At 37.6% G+C, this 27,853-nt stretch overlaps 2 protein-coding genes across 4 annotated transcripts in view; one reads left to right on the forward strand and one right to left on the reverse strand.

The window, feature by feature from the left end:
• The window catches only part of TRPM6 (transient receptor potential cation channel subfamily M member 6), a 375,800-nt gene extending 354,309 nt beyond the window's left edge, over window positions 1-21,491 (forward strand). For 2 of the 3 annotated variants that reach the window (XR_012516544.1, XR_012516545.1), the window contains 4 exons: window positions 3,933-4,073; window positions 4,723-4,857; window positions 16,808-16,886; window positions 18,060-21,489. The gene's annotated coding sequence lies outside the window, so the exon portion shown is untranslated. Of the gene's footprint in view, window positions 1-3,932; window positions 4,074-4,722; window positions 4,858-16,807; window positions 16,887-18,059 lie in introns of all 3 variants that reach the window. The other variant, XR_012516543.1, reaches the window with a different exon arrangement.
• RORB (RAR related orphan receptor B) overlaps window positions 1-27,853 on the reverse strand; it is a 189,987-nt gene that overhangs the window by 127,639 nt on the left and 34,495 nt on the right. The window lies entirely within an intron of this gene.

The following is a 27,853-nucleotide window of genomic DNA, read 5'->3' on the forward strand; positions in this document are numbered from 1 at the left end:
TAGCTGTTGCCAACAATGACCACTTACTTGTGTCTGTTTTAAGTGGACTCTCTCCAAGGAGGATATTTAATACAGTATTCAAGTGCTTAGATCCCTTCTACAGCTAAAGTGCCAGGATAACTGGCAAATAACCAGTCTTAAGGCTTATGTAAAATGACATCATATAGATTGCAAAGCTCCTGAAGACAAGTGGGGCTTGCAGATTCTCGTCATTTCTCCCTCTATCTCTTCTCAATGCTTTGCCCTTATTCTTCTTACATTGTATTGCTGTGATATTTTTAAAGTTCTGTCTCTCCAAATACACTGAAAATTCTGAGGATCAGGTACTGCGATTTACTCACTCCATAACAAGAGTGTTCAACAAATAGGAGTTGAGTGAACGGATGAATGAGTGGATGCAGTTAATGAAACAAGTGAATCTTCCATTCATTTGCATTCTAAAGTCAACATATGTATCCGTTTAATATAGGCTTAAAATGGGAAGGAGAACTAAGTTAAAAAGGTAGAGAAAGAGGGAAAACTGGTAGAAGTAATAGGCCTATCTCAAAGAAGTGCCAACACAAGGACAGCAGATCCTCAATGATGAATAATAACAATCCCCAGCTCTGACAGTCACCCATCCTGCTTGGGCTCAACTGAATATCCTTTCAATCCATAGGCACACAGGCCAGATGCAGCTATTTGAGGAGCAGCTGCAAAAGGGAGGGCAGTTCTGAGGGCTGTGAGAATTCAGATGAAATATAACATGAATCAAGATGTTCGCAGTATGAGAAAAATACAGTAATTTTATAAATAGCAATATTTACATATAGTAAATGTTAATGAAAATGTATACATAATGAAGCATATGTAAGTATCTGCTAATAATTGTTTGCTCTGGAGGGGAGGACTATGACAGGCTATTTTTATTTTCTTCTTGTTTAAATACTTTTAAAATTTTACACAGTAGTTGGTTATCATATCTTAAGTTGTATAAACTTAAAACTTACAGAAAAATACAACTTGAACCAATAAATATGCCTAACAGGAGCAACCAGAAAGAAATCAAACATGATGTTTTCTCCTTGTTAGGAAGTCAAAACCAAAACCAAAAAAAAAAAAAAAAAAAAAAAAAAAAAAGGAGCAAGACAGAATTTCAGTCTCTATGCTTCTGCTTGTTGGAACTTGTGTGCTGAGGCCTGATAAGTTGTCTTGGTTACTTGAGTTGTGAGGGATACTATAAAGAGTCCTCAGCCGTGGACTGATTGTACATGATTAAGGCCAAAGTTGTAGGATCTTCTGTAAAAGCAAAATCATTTCCTTAGTCCAAATCACAGGTACTGGTATTTTTACATACTTGAATACATTAGTGTGCATGAGGTGGGATGTTTCAATGGCAAGTCACAGAAAGCCTGACTCAAATTGGCTGAAATAATTAAAAAATATATATTAACTCCCTTAAAATATCCAGAGACAGGATAAGTTCAAGGTGCAATACCATTAACGTTCAGATTGTTGTCTTGGCACTATTTCCTCTGTGTGTAAGGCTTGTTCCTCAGGCTGGCTTTCTGCATGGTTCCAGATGTTTGCCAGCAGCAACCGGAGTTACCTGCTTCTTCATTCATGTGTGGAGGGGCAGGAGCAGCTCTGTCTCAAGTATAGAATAGTAGTTTTCTCATCCATTTATGTGAGCCAACAACAACGTTAGAGAATGCCATGTGATGACTGGCTTAAGCCTGTTTCCCAGAGCAATCCCGGGCAAAGGAGAAGAGGTTACCTTGATTCATTTAGACTGATTCAATCTGATAATGGGAATGGGAATAGGATCAACTTCACCTGTGTCTTATGAGCTGCATGGGGAAAGAGTTTGCTCTTGGAAGAAAAGCTGGGAGGGGAGGTACTAGTGGGTAGAAAAAAGGGAGAAATAAATACTGAATAGGCGAGGACATAGCTACTACACGACGGTATAGTCATAGTAGGAAAAAAAATTATCAAGAAATGAGTCAAAACATCCAGAATCTATTGACATTAACACATCATTTGACTGTGAAGAAAGCCACAAAATTTCTGGGTTTCAGCTATTGTAGCAATAGCAGGATGGTGTGAAAATATTTCTATGGCCCCATTCAGCTCTATTATCAGATCATTCCTCATTTCCTACCGCCCCCATCCTGGCTGCCTGCTCCCCAGCACACAAAGCACCCACTACAGCATATAGGTAAATACTTTTAAAGCAATGACTTTCTTGGTGAATTTTTTGTGTTGTTGCCATTTATCTCATGGCAGATCAGCCAATTGCTATGACCCAGCAAAGCAAAACAGTGTGTGGTGCAATTATCTGGGAAATATAAGACCATCTATGGCATCAGATAATGCAGGGAAGGTTGGGCTTTGTTTCCTGAACAATCTGCCTGGTCGCTGTGGATGGTCCCAAATCCTCAGATAAATGGACAGGGCTCCACTTTTCTTTGGCTGCATAACTCCAGCTCTTTGTGAATCAGGATCAAACTCCTTGCTGTAGAGATAAGATCATTTATGCCACATTTTAAAAGCAAGAGTTCCTTTTGAAAGGCTCATTTTACTCTTTTAGTGTCATATGACACTCTTTCACCATCCCAGAGGGTCCTACGACCTACAGCAGAGGCCCTTGTGTTTCTACAATAACATATCTCAGTAATAAGTACAAGATACAAATGAACTGAATTCATATAATGCTTCTGTCTTCCGATAAATAGTTCCAGGGACTTAGAGAAATCATTTCAACCACTAGCCTTCACATTGATGGCTATACATATATGTTTAAATTTCTAACAATAATTATTTCATATCAGTGTCAGAATTACAAAGGCAGAAAGTAACAAGACCAACAATTTGCAGTGGAAAACTCAGTCTCAGAAAAAGTGAATTTAGGCCTTGCAAATATATGCAAATAAAGAACCGTTAATACTTTATGACTCGATTAATTTTAAAAAATCACCAAAATATATTTTTAAAATGTGAACACTGCCAAAATTGTGGAATCAGCTGTATGAACTTGAGAAGTGACTTCTCTGAGAAATTTCTGCTGGGCTTACAGATGCTAATACCTTCTTATTTTCCCACGCTGACATCATATGCAAACTACCATGTCAAGAACGCATTTGCAGAATACATAAGTAGTGGAATGAAACATTATTAGTTCTTATTTGCAGCTGCTGCCAACCCCTGAGCTCAAGCTCTAATTGGAATTACAGAGAATTTAAAAGCAGTGGACACTCCAGGATCTGAATAACATACAGGGAACTGCCATCCAAGACCTACATTCTTTCAAAATGCATACTTCTGAAAATTCAAAGTTAAATAAACCCTTGAGCTGCATGACTTGATGAATGCAGAGTTTTAAAGATATGTGACTTCAAGTCTTTGCTGAATTATATATAGATTTGTGTGAGCAATAATAAATTTAAAATGGAAATGTACCATATACTTATATGTATTAAGGTTTTATTTCTCTACTATCAAAAGTAATTTTCAAAGAGCTGTTGGTTTCTGGATTCTTCTCCATCGAAATGAGCAAGCTCCCACTTTAAATGTCTCCTGATTACTAGCTGCTTCTCAGGCTAATAAAAGCTGCTAAATCACTGCTAGGACAAAGGTCCCCACTGTGGTGCATGAAAAAGAAGATTTACAGTCATATGCTATGCTGAACAGCCTTGTCCAGGGCAACACAGTGCCCTGCGTCTGTGACAGGCTAAAACAACCCGCATGCCAGATCTGATTTCAGACTTACATAAGAGGCCAGCCAGGCTGCAGCCTCAGTGCTTAGGAGAATAAACTGAATCGAGAGGGGGCTATGAGGGAGAAAGATCGGGTCTAGGGCATGCAATTAGCATGTGCCTAGTTTTAATGACTGATTTCCTTGGATAGCCAATTCCCAGTGTTGATTTTGCTTCTGTGTCCACTTTTCTCTCTAGGTCTTGTTTTGCTCTCCTCTTCTGTACACAGACACACTCTGATTGAGAGAAACACCACCGACCATTGGGGTAACGGTATCGTATTTGGCTATACTGACAACTACAGAAAGGAGATGCTGGGCAACGTTCTAGAATGACAAGGTATCTTTTTAGTGGGGACTGAATTTGCCATCTTACTAGCAAAGAAAGCAGGGGGAACACTGCCATGGCCTGGTGCTACCAAATATTCATTGGCCATCTGAATTTTCAGGCTAGTATTTCAACTATCTTTCCACTTTTACTGAGACCTTTGTATTAATTCAGTCCTCAACGAACAAACAGAAGGCTTGTATTGAAGCTATGATCAGATAAATGCTGGTGAAGATAGATAGTGGCCTTCTATTCTGTTTTTTTTTTAAAGTTATTCAAATTGCATCTGGAAGAGGCTGGACTTTGGGTAGTTCTACACTCCCTTCTAAGGTTTGGCCATGGCTAAACAGGGCTGGCTGTGCCTGCTCATTATTTATGCAGCTTTTAAATAACCAACTCCTGCAACTGTCCAAAAAGTAATGAAAGAGCCCAGGCGCTTCGGTGGGTATACCTTTCCCTGATGTAGGATAGGAGGGCACAGATAAAAAGCAATGATGATTGACCCTAACCTGGGCTTCTCAGGCTGCAACTGCAGAGAAAGGAAATCCAGTTCAAGATGCAAATACACGGCACTAGGAGTTGGGAGGCCCAGGTTCTGGTCCTGCTTTTGATGCTAAGCTGGATCATCCCACGCAAATCACTTTACTTTTCTGGTTCTCAGTTGTCTCACCTGCGCAATCAAGAATTTGGAGTAAATCAGTGGTCCTGAAACCTAAGTGTGGATTGAGATCACCTAACAAGAGGGCTTGTTAAAGCACCAATTGCTGGACTCCATCTCTAAGGTTTGATTCAGCAGGTGGGGCCCGAGAAATCATCTCCAATTGTTAATTGAAAATGAACAATTTCCCAGGTGATGCCCATGCTGTCGGTCAGGGAGTCACTCATTGAGAACTGTTGAATTTGATGATTTCCAAGTGATCTTTAAGTTCTAAAGTGCTACAGACCATTTCATGTGAGTTCTAGACGGTTGCATATTGTTTATGCCTGGGTTGAGAAAACTAAAGGCTGGCCCCATAGCTCAGCCTCCTCTAGCTTTAGTAGGAAATCGTAAGATTCCAATTTTCTTTGAAGTCATTTGCTTGATAGTTAAAACAGAGGGTGTAAAATAACTGAAAGTGCAAAATAATTTTTTTAAACAGGTAAACAATCTATCAATTAGTGGTTGTACAAATTGGCCTGCAAAGAGAGAGTGGGTGATTCATTTGTTAAGTACATGCTTATAGAAGTTGTGCTTTCCTTTTGAATCCATTTACTCCTTGCATTTAAAATCCCATTTTTGACATAAATTTCACCTCACTGTTGAACGCTACCCTTAGTGCTTGATACGTAAGTGGTAATCTGTTAGTCTCTGGTAAGTTATGTGAGGTCAATTCTGATTATAGTTCTGTTACTGATAAAATACAGCTTTGGAGAAGTAATTTTACTACTCCGGGTCTCAAAATTCTTCTCGGTAAAAAGAACATTCTTTCCTGGAATTCTTAATATTTATTTATGATTCTGAATTTTCAAATATGTAAGTAGATGAAATGTTTGGTATCTGAAACAGAACCAAAATGTAAATGAAAAAAGAGGCAAACTACGTAAGTCTCATCTGGTAGCTCCAGATTCAGGAAGAAAAATAATTGTTAAAACCCATCTGCTCTCGCCAGGACTACCCAAAATTGGTCTTCCTGCTTCCACTTCTTCTCTGTACCCCTCTGAGTAAAACCCTCCAACAGCCTCCCCCTGCTCTCAGAATAAATTCCAAACTCTATATCAAGGCTCCTGCTCCTCCCCAAACTCATCCGCCCTAAGTCATCTTCCTCCGGCTTCCTAAACTCCACAGTGACCTTCTTTCTGACCTTTGAACATTCCAAGTTGATTTCCTCCTCATGGTTTTTCCACCAAAAACACTAGAAATGCTCTCTTGCTTAGGTCCTCACTTTCAGATCTTCAGAGAGTTCTTCCATGACTGCCAATCCTTCTCCATTACATTGTCCTATTTTAACGGCACAGCATTTGTTATTATTATTATTTTGTGTCTATATCTTTATTGCTTGTCTCTCTGTGAGGGCAGATATCTTCTCTGCTTTGACCGTTTTAAACTGAGAACCTAGAAGGGTGCACCGTGCATGATATGTGCTCAGTATATTAGCTTATTGGCCGAATGAGTAAATGAATAAATGAATAAATGATATTATAAACATGATATGGAAGATGCCCTTTTGCTCAGTATAGAAACATGCTCCTACTTTGAACTGTTAATAAACACTTATATGTGCATATCACACACCAGGCAGTTTTAAAGTATTCTATTTATTAATATATTAATATTTAATTCTCATAACATACTTAAGACATAGTCCTGTCATCACATTCCACATTTTACAAAGGAGGAAATGGAAGCAGTGAGAAGTTACTTGACTTGCTCAAAGTCAGAAAGCCAGTAAGCACATGGCCAGGATTCAAGCTCAGGTTGTCTGTTTTCAGAACCTCTGCTCTTAACCATTATACTATAGATGATAAGATGAAATTCTGAAAATAAATCCTCCCCACAAAACATATCCATGCCAAATGATTACCCATTAACACTTGATCACTTCCACTGATGAGATTCTTGTTACCTTAGAATCAGCCCATTTCTTACAGTGAAAGCTCTGATAAGGAATTCTCCTTTTTCTGACCCAAAATTTCTCCCACTGCTGCCTCCACCCTTTAGTTGTAGCTCCACTCCTTGAGGCTTATAGAACAACTGTCACTTCTTATCTACTCGAATGCCCCCAGCATTGGCAAGCTTGTCAGTGTTGCCTCCTTCTCCACTGACCATCCCGTTCTTTCAGTGGCCTCTTTGTAGTGATACCTTAGCCCTCTTACTCTACTGGCTGCTGTCTCCTGAACATGCTCCATCTTGTCTATATCCTCTAATATTTTGGTCTCTGCATTGGATGCAATATTTCTGGTATGACCTGGTCAACAAAAAAGGGTGAAAAAAACACCTTATAATAAACTTTTGAAAATCAAACAAATGGCAACCACTATAATTTTTTTCCTAGAATGAACTTCTGCCTTCTAATTTCCATATACACGACAAAAAAACCTAAGGTTAAACTAAACTAAACTAAACTAAGCTATCTATTGTTAAGTCTCTAATTTTACTGTATAAGTTGGGATCCCTAAATTCATTTCCAATATAATTGTCTGGCCCAATCTGTGGTTTGGCTTTCTGTGCTTTCAGTTACCAACAGTCAACCTTGGTCCAAAAATATTACATAAAAAACTTCCATAGATGAACAATTCATAAGGTTTAAGTAGTGTGATGAAATCTCTCACCATCCTGGTCTGTCTTGTCTGGGACGTGAATCATCTCTTTGTCCACTGTATCCATGCTGTTGACACTCTCCACCCCTTTGTCACTTAGTAGTTGACCTGGTGATTATATCAACTATTGTGGTATCACCATGCTTGTGTTCAAGTCACCCTTCTTTTATTTAAAAATGGCCCCAAAGCATTCTGTGGCAATTTAGATAAGCCAAAAGAAGCCATAAAGTACTTTCTTTAACTGAAGAGGGTAAAAGTTTTGACTTACAATAAGGAGAAATCATAACGTATATAGCAGGTGTCCCCAAACTATGGCCTGCGGCCATTTATCCAGCCCCCCCGCCGCACTTCAGGAAGGGGCACCTCTTTCATTGGTGGTCAGTGAGAGGAGCACAGTATGTGGCGGCCCTCCAATGGTCTGAGGGACAGTGAACTGGCCCCCTGTGTAAAAAGTTTCGGGACGCCTGGTATATAGGGTTCACTACTATCCAGTTTCAGGAATCCACTGATGATCTTGGAATATATTCCCCCTCAGATAAATGAAGAATAGCATAATGTGAAAACAACAAATTTAATTTGTGCCAGTGAGCCTACATTACCTCCAGATCGGCACTGTTTGTGGAATAGAATGCAAATGTTACATGTAATTTAAAACTTTTTAGTAGCTGCATTAAAAAAAGTAAAAAGAAATAGATAAAAATTTAAAATGTATTTTAGTTAATCCAATATATCTAAAATACTATTTTTACATGCAAGCAATATGAAAATTATTAACAAAAAAGTTTATGTTTTTTTGGTCGCCTTCAGAATGAATTGTACATCTTACACTAACAGAACATGTCAATTTGGACTGGCCACATTGCAGCCGCTCAACAGCTAGTGGTGCCATTTTGGACAATGCAGCTCTGAATGCTCGTAGAAGAGATAATGCCCAGTACATATTTATTCTTTGGGCTGCCCTTTAGATTTTGCTATTTATGATTACCAGCATATAGGACCAACCTGACAATTGCTTTCTTCCAGGGTAGCTGTATAAAAAAAGAGAAAATGGTTTTTAGTGACATCCATTTCTGTCAAATGTACCGTCAAGTGGTGACTGAAAGGTGAAAGGGACTACAGTTTGTATTGGCCAGTTAAGAGTAACTCGAAGAGAGCTAGAAATAAAAACTACTTCTCTAGTATTGGAAACTAATGGAAAAGTATTTCTCAACCCTAGCTAGGCTAGAAGACCACTTGTAGAGCTTTCAAAGCTTGCAGTTACCCAAGTCCCACCCTGGTCTGCTAAATGAGAATTTCTGGAGATAGAGTTCAGGTTATCCTGATCTGTGGTCAAAGTTAAGAACCACTTATTATAGTCAGTCAGCACTGGAAAAGTGTGTCTTTCTCAAAAGAGTGAGTTCTGTTCTTTAATGTTATTAGATTGGTATTTGCAAGTAACTTTTAAAAATTTATATTTTCAAAACAGATTTTTTTTTCTTCTTTAAGTGGAAAAATGGCAGAGGTTAAAAATATTCCACTTAAAAAATACCAAACTAACTAACTGTGGGACAATATAAAATATTTTATAATACTTAAGAAAATATTAATGAGAGTATTTAGAATTCATGTTTCTAAATTGATGCAATCGCTTAGTGTGGCTAGAAGAAAGGGAATTAGAAATACACATAATCCTAAAAGTGGTAGAATGAGACAAGCAGTTCTTAAGCAATGTGAAAGAGAATATAAAGAGGTACTTTAAGAGAAAGCAACTGAGCAGTACGCATATTTCAGAAGTTTTAAAATACTGATACCATTTGATGCAATATTGGATTTTCATGTGGTCAATTTAAATAAAGGATTGAAAATTTAAAGACTGAAATAGCATTATTTGTAATATATTTTATTTAAAAGAACATAAATATCCAATAATTATGCAATTATCAAACATATATGAGATATCCACTATCCATATTATGGATCACCATGGAAGTTCAGGAAAAACAGGAAAAACCATAGAAAAATCCTTAAAATATTTTAAATGAAAACAGTAGGATACTAAATTTGTTTATAGTATTATGTACAGAAAATAAGGCTGGAAGAGAATTCACTGACGTATTTTAACATGTTTATTTTTTCTTTATGTTTCTGCATTTTCCACATTTTCTGCAATGACTGTTATTTCTTTTGAAGCTCACACTGCTCTCAGGATACCTGCATCGACCCACTCCAGGGAGCAAGAAGCCACAACATAAACGGAGTTGTGCAGTGTGCTATTTGTGTAGCAAACCCAGATTATGCTGTAAATCCACTTATTCTGAAAAAGTAAATTGCAAAATAAGAAACACTAAAAAGAACTAATCTGGACAATAAATAGTTAATTCCATGGGATAAAGAAAATATTTTCTAACCAGACAGCTCATTTCCAATGTAGGGTTTGTTATCCCTGCATTATTATGAAATTATAGTTTTCTTACATTTTTCAGCCAACAGAAACTGCTGCATCAGAGAAGCTGAAGTTGTGAAAATCTTTTTATATAAATATAAAATATAAATATAAAAAATACCTAATTTATAATCTCAATACAGACAATACCATTCAATGAAAAAAAGATTATGTCTAGGATAAGAGAAGGTGATCATAAGAGAAGCTACAATAATAACAGCTAACTCACACTTATTAGCTCCATCCTAAACCTCTCCCCACACAGTCATGCTGTTATGGGTAACGTTATGACCTGGCTGCTCTTGCTAAAAAAATGGGGAGTCATCTTTGAGTGATCTCTCATACTCCATATTCGATTCATCAGCAACTTGTGTGTTCTTTCCTTAAAAACTGTATTGAAAACTCATTAAAAACTATATTGAAAAAACCTTAAAAACTACATTGAAAATGGTTAAAAAATTTAAACCATTTTCAGAGCTACATTTCTGGTCTAAGTCACCCAGTTTCTAGCCTGGATTATTACGGTAGCTTGGTAGTTGGTTTTCCTGGTTTCTTTCTTGCCTCCTTTCAGCCTATTTTCTGCAGCCAGGAGGAGTTTTAAAAAACCTATCAGATAGTATCACTCTCCATTACACCGTTGAATGAATTCCTATTTTACTTACCATAAAAATAAATTCTTGGCCGGGCGCGGTGGCTCACGCCTGTAATCCCAGCACTTTGGGAGGCCGAGGCAGGTGGATCACAAGGTCAAGAGATCAAGACCATCCTGGTCAACATGGTGAAACCCCATCTCTACTAAAAATACAAAACATTAGCTGGGCATGGTGGCTCGTGCCTGTAATCCCAGCTACTCAGGAGGCTGAGGCAGGAGAATTGTCTGAACCCAGGAGGCGGAGGTTGCAGTGAGCCGAGATCGCGCCGTTGCACTCCAGCCTGGGTAACAAGAGCGAAACTCCGTCTCAAAAAATAAATAAATAAATAAATAAATAAATAAATAAATAAATAAATAAATTCATTCTTGGCCAGGCATGCTGGCTCAAGCCTGTAATCTCAGTACTTTGGGAGGCCAAGGCAGGTAGATCACGAGGTCTGGAATTCAAGACCAGCCTGGCCAATATGGTGGAACCCTGTCTCTACTAAAAATACAAAAATTAGGTGGACGTAGTGGCATGTGACTGTAGTCCTGGTCACTTGGAGGATGAGGCAGGAGAATCACTTGAACCTGGAAGCAGAGATTGCAGTGAGCCGAGATTGCGCCACTTCACTCCAGCCTGGGTGACAAAGTAAGACTCCATCTCAAATAAATAAATAAATAAAAATAAATAAATTCTTTACAATGTTGTATAAGGTCCTATGTAATCATGGGTCATAGGAATCACTACTTCTCCTTCCTTATTAATGCTCCCCTCACTACCTCATCTTTTTACACACTGCTGCTCTTCTAACATATCAGGTGCTCTCCCACCTCTGGACCTTTGCATGGGTTATTCCTTTTGCTTGTGGTGCTGTTTAGCAGATATCAACATCCCTCACTCCCTTACTAACTTCAGATCTGGGTACAAATATCATCACTTCAGTGAGGCCTCCCTGACAACTCTATTTAAAATTGCAAGCCTCTTGGGTTTACTATTAGAATTTCCCAAATTGGCTGTGATAAACCTCCAATCTTGGTTCCCCAATCCTAAATTTATCTCCTTCAATGTCGGCAGAAGGTTATTTGTCTTTGGCTAACCGAGAGATTTGTAATCATCACTCATCTTCCCTCCTCTCTAGTTCTAAATCTGAATAGGCCTTACCCATCCTTCCTCCTTATATCTTTCTTCCCTCCAAGATCGAACCTCCTCCTTATTAAAAGCCAGGTTCCTGATACCTCATACCCTACCTCTTCCTTTCTTGCTCTGTGCCATGCTTCACCAATGATCTCTCTCATACAGGTTTTCTTATAGTTTTTATTCTCTCTATGAACCCACACACATACTTAGGTCTCTCCTCGTAAAACAAAATAAATCAAAACAATCCAACGATTTAATTTCTTTTTTCTTTCTTTCTTTTCTTTTCTTTTCTTTTTTTTTTTTGAGACAGAGTATTGCTTCATCGCCAGGCGCCAGGCTGGAGTGCAATGGTGCGATCTCGGCTCACTGCAGCCTCCGCCTCCTGGGTTTAAGAGATTCTCCTGCTTCAGCCTCCCAAGTAGCTGGAACTACAGGCATGCACCACAAATCCTGGCTAATTTTTTGGATTTTTAGTAGAGACAGGGTTTCATCATGTTGGCCAGGTTGGTCTCAAACTCCCAAATTTTGATCCTGATATTTTTCTCTCTTCACTCTCATTGTCAGTATTTTCAAAACATAGTCCTTTATTTGTATCACCTCTAAACTCACTCACAAGAGATAATAGGCTCCATCCTAAACCTACTGCATCAGAATCTCAAGGTGGGTTTTGATTTCATGCATTAAACAACAACTGCAGTCAAATCCACAGGCGATTCAAATGCACAACAGGGTCTACCCAGCACCACAGTGTCAGTTCCTAGCAGTCTGTCACTTCTCTCTTAGAACTTTTCCCTCTTAGCTGCCCGTGATTAAACTTCTAAACATCAAAACCAATGGCTTTTTCTCAGCTTTTTTCTTCCTGAAACTCTCATCAGTTTATGATACCATCGATTATGTCCTTCTAAGACATTTTTCACTTGCTTCTGTGACAGTGTGCTATACTAGTTCTTCTCTTTTTTTTGCTGCATTATTTGTTAGCACCTCTTCCTCTTTCTACCTTCTAAAGGCAGACAGTCCTCCAAGGTCTCATGTCAACCCTGATCTCTTCTCTTACTATTTCGTTTATCAGAGATATCAGCTGCTTCAGCAATTTCAATGATGACTTTTCTGAAGATGATTCCCTAAACCATGGCATATCTTTCCTTTCAAGTGGAGACCGTTTCCCCATGGGAACCTCCAAGCTCCTCTATCTAAAATCAAATTCATTATTGCTTCCCATCATGGTAGTTTGAAATCTTCAAGTCATTTTTAGATTGCTCTATCTAGATCACCCCATTGATAAGATGCCAAAGCTCACATATTTTCCTTCTGCTATGTCTTTATATTTATCCTTTTATCTATAACTGTACGAATTCTCATTAGTATCATACTCCTAGACTAACACAACAACCTGTAAATATTTCTCTGTTGCCAGTTTCATTCCTTTTATCTTTATGCTTTTGCATTTTGTTAGATGACTTTGTTTGAAACAAAATGTTGATAGTGCCATTGCCCTGATTTAAAGGCTCTACTAAGGGCCTATCAATTATTGGCCTATGCCAATGATAATAGACATATGTCCACTAAAAAACCAAAACAAACAAACAAACAAAAAACACAACTTTCAGATAAGAGTTACTAAATTGTAATTTCCATATTGCAGATTAATATTCTAAGGAGCATTGCAAGTCTCTAAAAAGAGTGTCTGAAGTGTTTCTAAGTGTAATTGACCTGGGAACTTCTTTCTCTCCTGAGAAATTTCCCCAGCCTAATCAGATTAGTTTCCTACAACCTCTCTCCAACCTTCTCATCTCTCTGTCTTTACCCTTGCTTGTTTTTCTTCTTAAGCGTACTCTACTTCTTTCTCTGATTTTTAAAGGGTTTTCTCAGACAGTACCTATTTCATAAATACCTCTCCTGATCACCTACATTGGGAAATTTGATTCATTCATTTCTAAAACAGAGAATGACTTAGCTATGATAATGTTAGATATATTTACTATAAGTGACTTGGAATATCTCAACAAAATCCAGTGGGCTCGTTGTTTGTGTAAAATGATAGAGCGATTTGATGGATACAAAAAGGCACCACAATCTTCCTCCAACTAGAACTACCAATGTGCTCCAAATCCCCACGACTGAAATAACCTTGGGTTAAACACTGTACCAGAAGATCTCTTCTGAGGCACAAAATCAGAAGGGAGGGCCTGTAAGCAAATTAAGCCATGAACTCCATGCAACTTAACACTAGTTAACCAAGAGCTATCACTTTGCAAAACAGAAGGAAGAACTCTCAATGCCAATAAGTGCTACAAAAAATCCTCCTCACAGTGGAAATAGAAGAGCAATGCTTTAGTACATAGCAATTTCCATAGAACACATTCCCTCATTCAAGTGCTGCAATATCCTATATTGCTAATCCTGATTTTAAGATGAGGTGAATGAGCCTCCAAGGAGTTAAATGGCCTCCTCAATTGCACCCAACCAGTCAGTGGCCATGCTGAATGCAAATTCTAAAGATCTGCTTTCAAAGTTTATGTTTAGTCCTCTGAATGTGATGGGGACCTGACTGTGACATCTGTTATCCTTCTGCAGGTGGAGCTAACTTGGCTGGTTGAGCTGGCTGGATAGGGGAAGGCTTTTCTCCTCAGGATTTCTGTGCACACACAGGAGACAGGAATCTGTGCACTTGTTTCTGGCAGGACATGCATGATAAAAACATAGAGATGAGGTTTCCTAGTTTGGGACTTCCATGAGCTATAGCATTGCATGACAACCCAGTAAGGCTGTGTTGGGAGGGAGAAGAATAAGCAAGAAAGGAGGCAGGTGAAGACATTCAGGCTCTGAAGATGAATGTCAGTTCAGCACAGAACTAGACTTCTGTATCAGGCTGCGGCCTCAGAACACATTTATTTATTTATCCACCCCCACTGTATGCAAACAAGAAAATTATCAATCAATCACTGGAGCACATGCCTCCCCCCTACCTTTGGTTTTAACAATTTACAGCATTGAATTGTGCGTAGACATCCTGTGGTCTCTGGAAACTGAAGAACGGTCTTTGCGTGTGTGAGTGAGGAAAAGAGGGCTTGCTGTACTGGTGTGGGCCTTTTCAGCCTCTGTCATGTGACCAGATAGCAATCAACATCAATAGCTGTGTCCTCAAATCAGGAGGATAATGATAGAGAAGGGAGCAAACAGAGGTACCGAGGCAAGCGGCAAGCCTGAGAGTGTTTGGAGGAGGCGGAAACAGAGGCCGAGTAATGAAGACAAAATAAGAAAGTAGAAAGGTATTGTGTCTGCTGACAGTACATTTCACTGGCTCTCTTCCGCCAAAGAGAGTCACTGGTACAAAATCCTGAAAGATTTCATCCAATTTAAACACTAGGTCAAGGGATTGGAAACAAAACTCTCTAGCAGCTTGAGTCTAGCTTCAAGGTGTTCTATTTAATTGCAAATCCACATCACAGCCTAGTTTACACCTATATATGAAACTAGGTTTCATATTATATACATTTAGCTAAGACTGTATTTCACAGTAATTTCCTCTCAGGCTCTGATGAAGTGATATTAATTTCCTTTGCATTACTACAGAGAAAAATATCTCCCAACTTTCTTTTAAAGATCATTGATAGGGAGATTATATTAGTTTTTGATAGAAGTGATTAGGGAGATATTTTTTTATTTACAATTTGTTTTCATTTGGATATGTGCATTATTTCAAAATAGTTCCAACTACTTTGCTTCCTCCTCCGTCAATCAAAGATTTAAAACATTTTAAAACTGAAATTCCTTGAACTTCTGAATTTACCTAGAGTGGTCTTTTGAAAACAGGCTCATGACTTCTGGGATGGATGTGGTCCTGATGTCAAGGCTAGAATAGTGTCTGGCACACACACAAAAATGGGCTCAGCAAATCTTTGTTGAATGAAATAATGAAGAATGAACAAAGACGATTCTTTGAAATTAAAAGAGCAAATGGGGCTCTGTTATTTTTCCACAATACATGAATTGGACGAGTGTCATGTGATAGGCAGACATTCCTCAAAGGGGTGTTCCACACCATCCTGTTACTCGTATCTGCCTGCACCTGAAGCCTATAGATACCGTTAGGAGTGAAAACCAGTATTCTCACTTGAGGGTGGGTTGCCATATGTGGTGGAAAGAAGCATGTTGACTCCTACCAAGTTCAGTGGTGTGATTAATACCAAAATCAGTGAATGACTGAGTGGTGTGAGTGTACCTGACAGAAGGGCTTTGATAGGTCCGTCTGTCTGAAGGCTCTCACAATCAGGGACTGTGAGAATTAATGATGTGCAAATGGAATGAACATGTATTAAGTACCTAAAATATGCCAAGCAGTATGCTGGACATTTTATATATGCTACAGAATTTAATTTTTATAACCTGTCTTTTAAGGTAAATTCCATTATTCCCATTTTAAGCATGAGAATGCTGAAGCACAGAAGACTTAGGTAACTTGCCTGGCACTACAAAGATAGATAGGCTATGCAAAGATCAGACCTTGATCCAGATTGTTGTATTCCCAGAGGCTTTGTACGATACCACACCACCTTTTAAGTAGGCCCTGAGAAACAAGATTGAGAAATGTGTTCTTGGGAGATCCTTGGAAGGATTCTTAGATAATTAAAATTGGAATTGTGAGCATCTTGAGTAGAGTTAGCCATAATTTTCGGAAAAAGATATTGGATAAGAAGCAGAAAAGGGATGATTTTGCTAAATCGGAGAAGTAACATCTTATATCATTTGTGAAAAACTGCAGAGAATATCTTAATATTGCCTCTCATTTTCTCTCCCTGTCTTTCTGTGATTCTAGTTACCTGCGTGTTAGACTTTCATCTTCCATTTCTCTTCCTTTGTCTTTTATGTTTTCAAGCTCCTTGCCTTTTTGTGCTGCATTGAGGGTAATGTCTTCACTAAGTCTCTTTTTGGTTGTGTCTACTTTGCAATTTAATGTCCACTGAAATTTGATTTCAGTCAATGTATTTTTCATTTCTGTAAGTGTTTTTGCTTTTTTGCAGATATGCTTGATGTTATGCATTGTCTCCTGCTTATTACTTATATATTATATATCACTTTTTATTTCTTGAGTCATAGGAAGCATACTAATTTCATATTTGGACCCTGTAATTCCAATATCTGAAGTCTTAGGGAATCTAGATTTTCTGTCTGTGTTTCTGCATCTAGATTTTCTGTCTGTATTTTGTTTACTTTAGTGTTTTTGTAATTTTTGACTGTTAATTTATGTTCCATAGAACTTTATGTGAATTCTTTGAAGTCTGGATTGAAGTTTCATTTTTTTTTTTTTTTGAAGAGGATTACATTTGCTTCTAGGTAGGTATCTAAAAATACTACCAATTATTTAAGATAAATTTTTGTATTGGATTGGGCTCCCTCTCACTCACCTAGGTAGTATAAATTTGGGCTGCAAATCCACAAGAGAAAAACTGTAGTATTAATTCTCAGGAATTTTTTATAGTTACTAAACTCAAAAATTAGCTGATGTCATGAAGATCTCCTATTAGAATCTCCCTACTCCCCACAGCTATTGAAATGGAAGCTCATCAGGGTTGGCAACTAGCTTAGAAACAAAAGCTTTAATGCCCTCCTTCTCCTTTCTGGATTAAATATGTTTGTACATTTATTAAAGGAAAGCTAATATTTCTACCCGAACCTTTGTATTTAAACTTTGCAAATCTCTCACAATTTAAACACACATCAAAATTATAAATAGCCCTTTTCCCAGAACTACATCATCTCTAAAACTTCAAAGCATAGTTTAGGAAAAGAATTAATCACAGGTTAAATAGAATCAGTTTGAGAAAGTGAAGGGAGGCAGGAGGATCAGGTGGCTGTTTACGGGTGAGGGCTGTCCTTTTGTACTATACACATCATTCTAAGATTTTATTACAAGAATTATTTTATTACTTAAATCTGTTTTTTAAAAAATATAATAGTTTAAAATAGATCCCGCTTTTCTTCATTCTAGCTTTCACATATGTGCTTTTTTTGTTTGTTTGGTTGGTTCTCAAAAGCCTTTACTTTTAGGACTAGTCTCTCGCTGTTGCCCAGGCTGGAGCACAGCGGCAAGATGTTGGCTTACTGTGACCTCTACCTCCCAAATTCAAGGGATTCTCATGCCTCAGCCTCCTGAGTAGTTGGGATTACAGGCACGTGCCATCACACCTGACTAATTTTGTATTTTTAATAGAGACAGGGTTTCACCCTGTTGGCCAGGCTGGTCTCAAACTCCTGACCTCAGGTGATCCACCCGCCTTTGCCTCCCAAAGGCTGGAATTACTGGTGTTAGCCACTGTGCCCAGCTCAGTATTTTTAAAAGATGTTTTCTCAGGCACCCTCATAGATTGCTGGTGGGGTACAACACGATATAAACACCACAGAGAGCAGTTTGGAAACTACAGAGAGCAGTTTGGAAATGTATGTAATAGAACAGATGCATTTAACTCTTCAACTCCTCAATCTTACTTTTGAAAATTTGTCTGACAGATTTACCTCATACCTACAAGATGATATATCTATGCAGTTTTCCACTGAAGCATCGTTTCTAAAAGCAAAAGACTGGAAGCATCCCAAATGATGAACAGAAAAGCATTTAAATTAAATATGGTACATCTATTCAATGTAATACTATGCCACTTAAAAAAAAACAAGAAAGATCTCTGTATCAATAATGAGATATTTTAAGTAAAAAATGCCAAATCACAAATGAGAGGGCATCATATCCTACCGTTTGTACAACTGAGGAGGATGTTATCAATATATTTTCTTATTTGCTGTATGTATTGATTTACTGAACAAACATAGCGTGCCTATTTTATTTGTCAGGAATTCTTCAACGTGTTTTTCTGAATATTAAACCAATTAATAGTAAGACCCTTTGATGTGGAAACTGTTTTCTTTATTTTTGCAGATGCAGACATTGAAGAATAGAGGGGATAAATAACATGACTGAGGTTACATAGCAACGATGTGGAAAGATGCGAAAGAAAGTGACACACATGATAAGCCAGAGGAGGCAGGTTGGGGCACAGAGCAAGCAGATGGGGCAGGGGTGGGAGTAAGAGCCCTCAATATACTCCCTGTTATATATATTTCTGTCTTCGAGTGTTGCATATCAGTGACATAAACAAGATTTTTTTTTACAAAAACTATAGAGCCCTTTTAGTTGTTTTCAGTGGAAGTTATTTAGTTTGCCATATTGCTGGAAGAGGAAGGTGCAAAAGTGCAGAGATTGATTGTAAATTCTGTTTATTTCAGTCTCCTCTCTCTATCACACTGAAAAAAATCTTTTCATTCAAATAAAATAGTCTTTTCTTTTCCCTTTTAAAATTGAAAATGATGATTGCTTTTTTGTCTGGGAGATGACTTAGGGCTGAAGCAAGAAGCAAAATTACTCTCTTTCTTTGGAAACTTTTGTTTTGAGGGGTTAAGGTGGGTAGGTGATTTGATAATTTAACCACAGAATTTAAGGTTTTCCGGAATTGTACATGAAATATTTTCCTTCTACCTACGCACGGAATTCATAGTAAAAGCTGGCCCCATCCCATTGCCCCCTGGCTTCCCTGCCATTCTTTATTTCTTTATCCAGCTGTATTTTTCTTCATAGCATTTACTTTTACATGCCATTTGTACCATTTTTTGTTGTTGTGTTCATGATTTGTCTTCACTACAAATGAACAAAATGCTCTATGAGGGCAAGAACCTTGTCTGGCTTCCTAACGCTGTAGCCCAGTACTTCAGAGCAGTGCTTCCAATGGGGCCTGCTTTCTGTAAATATGTATGAAAGTTATGAATAGAAAGTTCCAGTTTCTATTCGAAATGAGCAATTTCGTACATGACATTTTGTTTCTTTTATTTGTTCTCATCCGAACAACAGCCAATCTTGGAAAGCTGTGCACTCATTTTTACAGCATGATAGAAGTAGTTTCTCTAAAGATACTGCATTTCAAGGGGTGTTATAAAGAGAAACCAGTAACATCTAAATGAAATCTAATGCAAAACATGCCTATAAATTTAAAACTAAATATATGTCATTATCTCTGATGTTTGCTTACAGTTTTCTGCTGTGGTTCTTAATTGATTGCTTACTTCCATAAGATATTGCTCAACATGTGAGGTGTATTCATGAATACCATGCTACAGGATTGATTTTAAAATTTAACTTGGTATTTCTAATCTTCATAGAAAATGAATGTTAGTTTAGCTTTTTAAATATGTATTTCTATATAATCACAAGTGGAGCAGGGTGTGTAGGTCAGAATTTGGTTTTGTATTTAATTAGCATAGAGTTCATTAGCAAAAGCATTTCAGGAATGAAAACAGCAGCCGCCATTGTCTTTTTTGAGGTGAACATTACTATCTGTGTTTGATTAACTAAGGAGCTGGGCTCAGGGAGGTTGAGTGAATTGTCCAAGGTCACACAGCCAGACAATCTTGGATTAGAAATGCCAAACTGCCAGTTCATGGTCAATAAATACATCATGGCCAGTGCCTTAAAAGCAGGGTTGCCAGATTCACAAATGAAAAATGTAGAAATTGAATTTCAAATAAACAGCAAATGATTTTTTTAGAAAAAAAAAAAAAAAAAAAAAAAAAAGAAATGCCAAACTGCCAGTTTAATCTGACTCTAAAGACTATGCTCTTAATTATGACTGGAATATTTCCCTTTTACTATTTAACCCTTCCTTTTAATCCTGTTTATTTTTTTGCATCTTTGTCTTTTGCTGTAAGCTGCTAAAAATTACCTTATGAAGGAGATCAGGCATAATATCTATAGACATATGCATATATAAATAAACGTCTCCCAAAGTTTTCTGATTTTATTTGTATACTAATTGAATGATTAATTAATAATTGCTAATAAATAATAACAATTAAGGAGCACAGTATTTATAAGAGTATTACTGAAGCAAAATACTAACAGAGGAAGCACTTTCACAATAAATTAAGCCAAATAGATAAACTCTTGAAATTTTTTCCTGCTTTTCAAATCATAAAGTTTATTTCTTTCATTCATTTTAAATTTTTTTATCTGAGGGGTGAACAATGGACAAAACCAGGTAAATTTCTCTATTGTTAAGATTTCTTTTAGTATTTTAAAATTATCCAAGAGTGCTTCTTGAGAACAAGTATACAATCATGCATCACGTAATTTGGGGGATAAGTTCAGACACATGCACGTTAGGTGATTTCGTTTATGTGTAAACATCAAGGAGTGTACTTACACAAGTCTAAATGGTATAGCCTACTACATACGTAGGCCATACAGACTAGCTATTGCTCCTAGGCTACAAACACGTATAGCATGTGACTATGTTAAATACTGTAGGCAATCGTAACATAATGGTAAATATTTGTGCATCTAAACATATCTAAACACAGAAAAGGTACAGTAAAAATAGAGTATAAAAGGTAAAAGTAGTACACCTATACGTATAGGGAACTTACCATTAGTGGAGCTTGCAGGACTGGAAGTTGCTCTGGGTGAGTCAGTGAGTGCGTGCTGAGTGAATGAGAAGGTTTAAGATACTAATGTACACTACTGTAGACTTCCTAAACACTTTACACTTAGGCTTCGCTATGTTTATTTTTTTTAAAAAGTAATTGTGCTGGCCGGGCGCGGTGGCTCACGCCTTTAATCACACCACTTCGGGACACCAAGGTGGGCAGATCACAAGGTCAAGAGATCGAGACCTTGGTGAAACCCCGTCTCAACTAAAAAATACAAAAAATTTAGCTGGGCATGGGGGCACGTTCCTGTAGTCCCAGCTACTCCGGAGGCTGAGGCAGGAGAATTGCTTGAACCTGGGAGGCGGAGGTTGCAGTGAGCCAAGATTGGGCCACTGCACTCCAGCCTGGCACCTGGTGATGCAAAGAGACTCTGTCTCAAAAAACAACAACAACAACAACAACAACAACAAAAACCAAACCAAATAAAGTAATTGTGCTGCAGTGTTACAATTGCTATGTCATAACTAGAAAATAGGTATTTTTCAGCTCTATTATAAATTTATGGCACCCCCCCATCAGACCAAAATGTAGCACATGACTGTATTATGTATTTCATTATTTAACATGCATCTTTTTATTATTTCTATGTCTGTGCTGCCAAAACTCATCAAATGACATTTAAAACTTCAATGGCTTGCAACTAGTCAGCAAAGAAGCTCTTTGAAAATGTTTAATTTTGAACTAATGAATAAAATGCTTATTTTTGAAGCAGATTGTATAAAATTAAATGTTATTCTTGTTTTTAAGAAAACAAGTACCTGTTTGATGATTTTTTTTTAACTCTAATTAAAAAAAACTAGAGTGGAGGGTTTCATGTGGGGAAAAAATTACCTTTTTCAAGTTTCAGGAGATGCTGTGGGCACTTTCTTTTGAATAAATAAAAAAATAAAATCTTTGGCCAGACGTGGTGGCTTACACCTGTAATCCCAGCACTTTGGAAGGCTGAGGCGGGGGGATCACAAGGTCAAGAGACAGAGACCTTCCTGACCCATATAATGAAATGTTGTCTTTACAAAAATACAAAAATTAGCTGGGTGTGGTGGTGCATGCCTGTAGTCCCAGCTACTTGGGAGTCTGAGGCAGGAGAATCACTTGAACTCGGGAGGTGGAGGTTGCAGTGAGCCGAGATCACGCCACTATACTCCACCCTGGGCAACAGAGTGAGACTCCATCTCAAAGAAAGAAAAAAAAAACAAAACTTTAAGAATCAGAAAGCCAAATGCAAAAAAATGCCTTTGCTTTCAGATGCTTAATACATTATTACTTCATTCACCTCTTTTTATTACGTAAGAGGATGCTTCAAGTTCCCAAGTGCAAGCAAAAACAGATTTTCATGCCAGGAACCATGGGAAAGAGGCAATGAGGAATGATGAAGGAGGCACCATGACACTCTAGAAAACGACATTAATTCAGAGAACAAAGATCTGCAATCTATTGTCAGCTTGGCTTTTAACTTGCGCTATAACTTGAAGTAAGTCACTCAACCTCTTGGGGTCAGTTTCCTTATTTGTAAAATGGGTCTTAAAACTGCCTTACGTATATTACCAAGTGATTGTGGGAATCAATTCAAATTCAAATAAATAAACTGTATGAGCAAAGGATAAAAGTGTAACATTAATATAAGAGAAAATTCTCTCTTGTGTGGGTAGTGGAGATAATTAACACATTACAGAAAAGTTTAAAAATTCTCTCTCTGCAAGTTAAAAGCTTTTTGAATGGCAGTTATTACACTACTCTCATTATTGCTGTCTCACCAGGTGACTGTGGGCTAGTAAGCTGATGCTTCCTCTTTGTAGTTCTTACATTTTCAGAATTTTTTTTTCTTGCTATGGAAACACTTTAAGAAATGACTCCAGATACACAATCCATTTTTGGAACCTGAAAGTTACTGACTTGGTCTTATTGCTACAAGACAGTCAGAGTGAACAATTGGTTTGGAATAATATAGTTGAGTTTGTTCCAGAAAGTGAGAGAAGGGAGGTTTACAGTTGTTTATAATCTTAATTTACCAAATACTTGAACTAATGGCTCTGTCATGTCTCAAAAAGAGGTGAAGAATTTCAGTTAATGTATTTCCAAGAACTTAAATGAAGTTGAACTAGTTAACATAGAGAGGAGCTTCTCTGTCTGTTATCCTGTAGAAATAAATCAGAATTAATATAATTTTTCTAATCTCCTCTTCCTCTTCTACCACCTCTTTTCTTCCTTGTTCTCCTTCTCCTCTTCCCTCCCCTCCTCCTCCTCTTCAGCATCATCAGAATCCTACTCAGTTTTAATGCAGTATTTTAGCCCCCTTTTAGCACAGTAAGTATAGCAACTGACTCCTCCCTTTTTTAAACCTAAAAACAAGATGTTACTTTAATTATCTAAATTAGAATAAACCATAAACTGAATAAAGTCTTGTCTTTTCTTGGTGGAAGTAACTGAACAGAAGAATATTTCATGTAAGCAGAGAAATGTGTTACATTTCATGAGATTTTGTAATAAATTTACTTTTTAGATATGATTCTATTGGTTTCATTAGGGGATATCTGTTGAATCGATGACCTAATATTGTCCTAAGACCAGAACCTACTATCCCTTATATCCATAATTTATAGATAATAATCATCAACAACAACAACCCTAAAATCCTATGTATTTTATTTTCCAGTCATTTGTTCTTACATTTGGCTCCTTATAAATGAGTAATGTTAAAATATGTTTAATTTGTATACCACTAACCTATGAATTCCAACATGCATGCGTTATTACTGGATTTTCTTTTTTAGCAAGTTCCTGATTTTTTTTGTGAATTTGGGTAGCTCATAGGAATTATTATCATCTCATACCTTGAAACATTTCTGAAGCAGCCAGACATCTTCTTTTGTTAATATGCTCGCCATAAAATGCCGAAGGAAGTTTCTCTAAAATCCTTGCAAATATCAAAACCATTACTCAAAGTTCTTAAATTCAGAGATAAAAGTGGGAAGGGGGTTGATTTTACAAGGGTAAACAGAAGCCTGCCGTGATTGTGTTTTACTAGGACTAGGGAGAGGAAGATTGGAAAATTTATCCCACAATTTTTTTCCATTCTGCCATCCTAGACACAGTCCTGGAATCCCCGAGACACAGACACATATTCTCATTAGCCAGATGTTCCCTTGATTTAGCCATTCTGAGTAACCTAGAAGCAGGTGGGAAAAAAGATCTGCTTAGTCTTTATCCAATGGGCAATGTAAATCCCTCTCCTGCACCACAAAGATTTGTTTTTTCATCTCTTTTCTCCATGTATTTTAATACAGTGAATAGAACAATATGTTTCTTTTTGTAAAATGTTATGCACACACACACACACACACACACACCCCTATGTTGCTTTGGGAAAGACTGCAATTTTCATGTAAAATAACTGCATGTTTCACCTTGTTCTCCAGGGCTCCAAATTGCCAATCTTGTGATGCGCTGTCACAACTTATGCGTGACTGACTGGTTACAGAGCCTGCTGATCTATATGGAGAGGTGAGAATTTGTCACTGTGCATAAGCAGAAAGATCAGTCAGATACAGTGATAGATCTGTTCTTTGCCTGGATTCGTCTGCTGCTATATTAGGGTAGCTTGGCAGCTGCCAAATGCAATTGTGAACCTGGTTTTGTGGTTGAGAAAACAGAAAAAGACGAAGTAATGTCCTGACACAGCCACTTTGGGGGTACAGTAGCTGCAGAATGAAAATATTATTGTGATTATTATGTCAAAATATTCCTTTCCTCTGTGTCCACCACAGGGAGTGCAGCAGCAACTTCAGCATCTTTTCTCAGGTATTGCAGAGAGAATTTATATATGGTGGCACTGGGGTTCGAGTTAGCATCTAGGGTGTAAGTGGGTGGACGGGCAGTCTCATCCAGAACTCAGTCTGACTTTTTCCAGCACTGCTAATTAGAATTAGCATCTGTCATTAAAAATGAAGCCATTGCTCTGGTGCCAGGGGCAAAATATGGTCAAATGACCCTTACACAAGCTGCAATGATGTTCTATGAAAATATTACAGATTTTGCAAAACTCATTAACGATGCTAAAGACAATGCACTCATTAGATTGGAGGGTATAAAATACACACAGTGGCTTATCTGTTTTCGTGTTCATTCACTCAGCTGTGTTCATTACTATTCATGTGGATTAAAGAGGGGAAAAGAAATAAGATCAAAGAAATAATATCAGGTCATTATCAATCATATTTAACTAGTTCCCTTTAACTACCAACTTCCATTCACTATTCCGTATCTGAGAGAAACTTCTTTCTCTGAACCCTCCTAGCTCCTTAAGGGAGTGCTAAAAGGCATTTAGTTTATTTTTATCCCTATATGAACCTTGCCATTTTAACGACAGGAAGAAAATAGCAAACACAGGGAAAAGAGAATTGTGAAACAGAAGAACGAACAGCTTCAGAAAAGTTACCTTTGGGCTCAGCCCTGAAGAACACCGAGTAGAGAGATAAATAATTTTGTCAACAGAACAGCTGTCCTGACGCTACAGTGGCCATCCACTATTTGGAGAGATTGTCTCCTCAATTCAAGATTAAAGAAACAAGTCAATGGTACAGTGTCCCTCTTCAATGGCCCCTTTACCAACCCCTAATGCACAATGTTCTTTTCAAGACTGTCACTAACTTTAACTTTTCAGTAAGAGAACACGATCCATATTCTTCAAGGTCTGAAATTTCAGCATGAATATATGCAGTAAAAAGGAATTAGACATTTTCCTAGCTTCCTCCTAATGAAAGAATCATAACTACTGTAGCTGATGGATACAACAAAGTCAAATGTGTGAGAGCTGGCGCCATTGTTTCTGGACGGATGCTCAGGCCTGCAATCAATTTAAATAGGCTTGACTAGGCCCAGCCAGATTAAATTAATTTTTCAAAAAAGTGTGTGTGGGGGGATAGATTTTTAAAAGACAACAAAATAATGTTCATTAGAGCTGGTTAACCCTTGGAGAACCACATTGTGATTAAAAGCATGTATGTCAAAGGGATTCTGCTTCTATTTTATCATCATTAGCACTTCAGGTTGGGGCTGTTGCTGTCACTGCCATTGTTAGTAATTTTTCAGAACATTTTACGGAACATTTCAAAAGTGTAGATATCATCATATTCTCAGAATGGGATCAGCTGAATGAGGGCTCCTGTGGAACTATAAAGTCCTGCAAAATTTTGCACAAATATGAGGAAAGCCCTAGGAAAAACATTTTGACACTAACTGGATCCTCTCAGGGGAAAACATCTATTATTTTCCTCATGGGAAAGTTAAATTTATTATATAAAATGAATTAGAAAGTCCTTGAACAATGTTTGTGTGGAGTAGAGGTAGCAAACACAAATGCCTAGAGAGTCTGGGCAGGTAGTGTAATGAATAAAGCAAGTTCAGTGAGCAATGGAAATACAGAGAAAGTGAGGCCCATGTCAAGATGGAAACCACTTCTCAGCTCCAGATATGTTGCCTTATGGGAATGGGAGCCCAAATCTCCTAGCTTTTTCTTTTTCTTTCTTTTTTTTTTGAGACGGAGTCTCACTCTGTCACCAGGCTGGAGTGCAGTGGCATGATCTTGGCTCATTGCAACCTCCACCTCCCAGGTTCAAGCGATTCTCCTGCCTCAGCCTCCCAAGTAGCTGAGATTACAGGCATATGCCACCACACCCAGCTAATTTTTTGTATTTTAGTAGAGACAGGGTATCACCATGTTGGCCAGGATGGTCTCTATCTCTTAACCTTGTGATCCACCCACCTTGGTCTCCCAAAGTGCTGGGATTACAGGCGTGAGCCCCTGTGCCTGGCCTATCCTAGTGTTTTAAAAGAGAAACTGAAAATCTGAATTTTTGCAAAGTTTCCTAATTTTAAATGAAGACCACTTATTTAAAGTGAACCCAACAAAAACTAACATATATACATATCTTAGTTTATATATGTATATATATACACACACAGATACACATACATGGAATTCATCACACCAGCTGCCATTTTTAGCTCATGGAATATGTTACTACACTATCCACATTTACTAAGGGTCTCCTGAACATAAAGCTCAATATTAATGCTCTGAAGGATATGTTGGATATGTTGAAGACAAGAATTTTACTTCTAGAAAGTGTGATGTATAGCTGAACCAATAAGGAAAGTAGCAATGTACAGTAAAGCATTGCATTCTTCACTCTGATTAGCAGTGGTAATAAGACTAAAATAGGCTTTTGTGGAATAAAGACTAGGAGGAGTGAAGGAGAGTGGGAAGGGAAAATAGAAATGAAACTTAGAGTGGTACTTTGGAGCAGGATATCAGAACTGATCACTGAGAAAACATGGGGAGAGCTGGAGAATCTGTTAGTGTTGAGTGATCTTCAAAGATACACACACTTATGTGATGTGACTGTTGTTAAAATAGGATTACATTTACATTTAGTCACTTCCCTTATGTATAGGATAGCATAGGAAAGAATTATATAAATATTATTCAAGTTTGATTCTTAGAAACTAATACTGACTTTAGAGATCATAGATAGCTGATCAAGGACAGGTAAGCTTGAAACAAAATTTCAGATTGCAAATGATTCCAGAGCATTATATGTTCTTTTATTTTTATTCACAGTAACAGTGTCTCAGCTTAGATAAAAAGAAACACTGAATGGGCTTCAGACATCACATAGCACTAATTCTGATGAAAAATTTTCAAGATGTGACTTTAAATGGCAATAATTTTGACACTGTGAATTTCAAGACTAGGAATTCATCACCCTTCC

This window comes from Saimiri boliviensis, chromosome 2 (genome assembly GCF_048565385.1).
Source record: "Saimiri boliviensis isolate mSaiBol1 chromosome 2, mSaiBol1.pri, whole genome shotgun sequence".
Classification (NCBI taxonomy): domain Eukaryota; kingdom Metazoa; phylum Chordata; class Mammalia; order Primates; family Cebidae; genus Saimiri; species Saimiri boliviensis.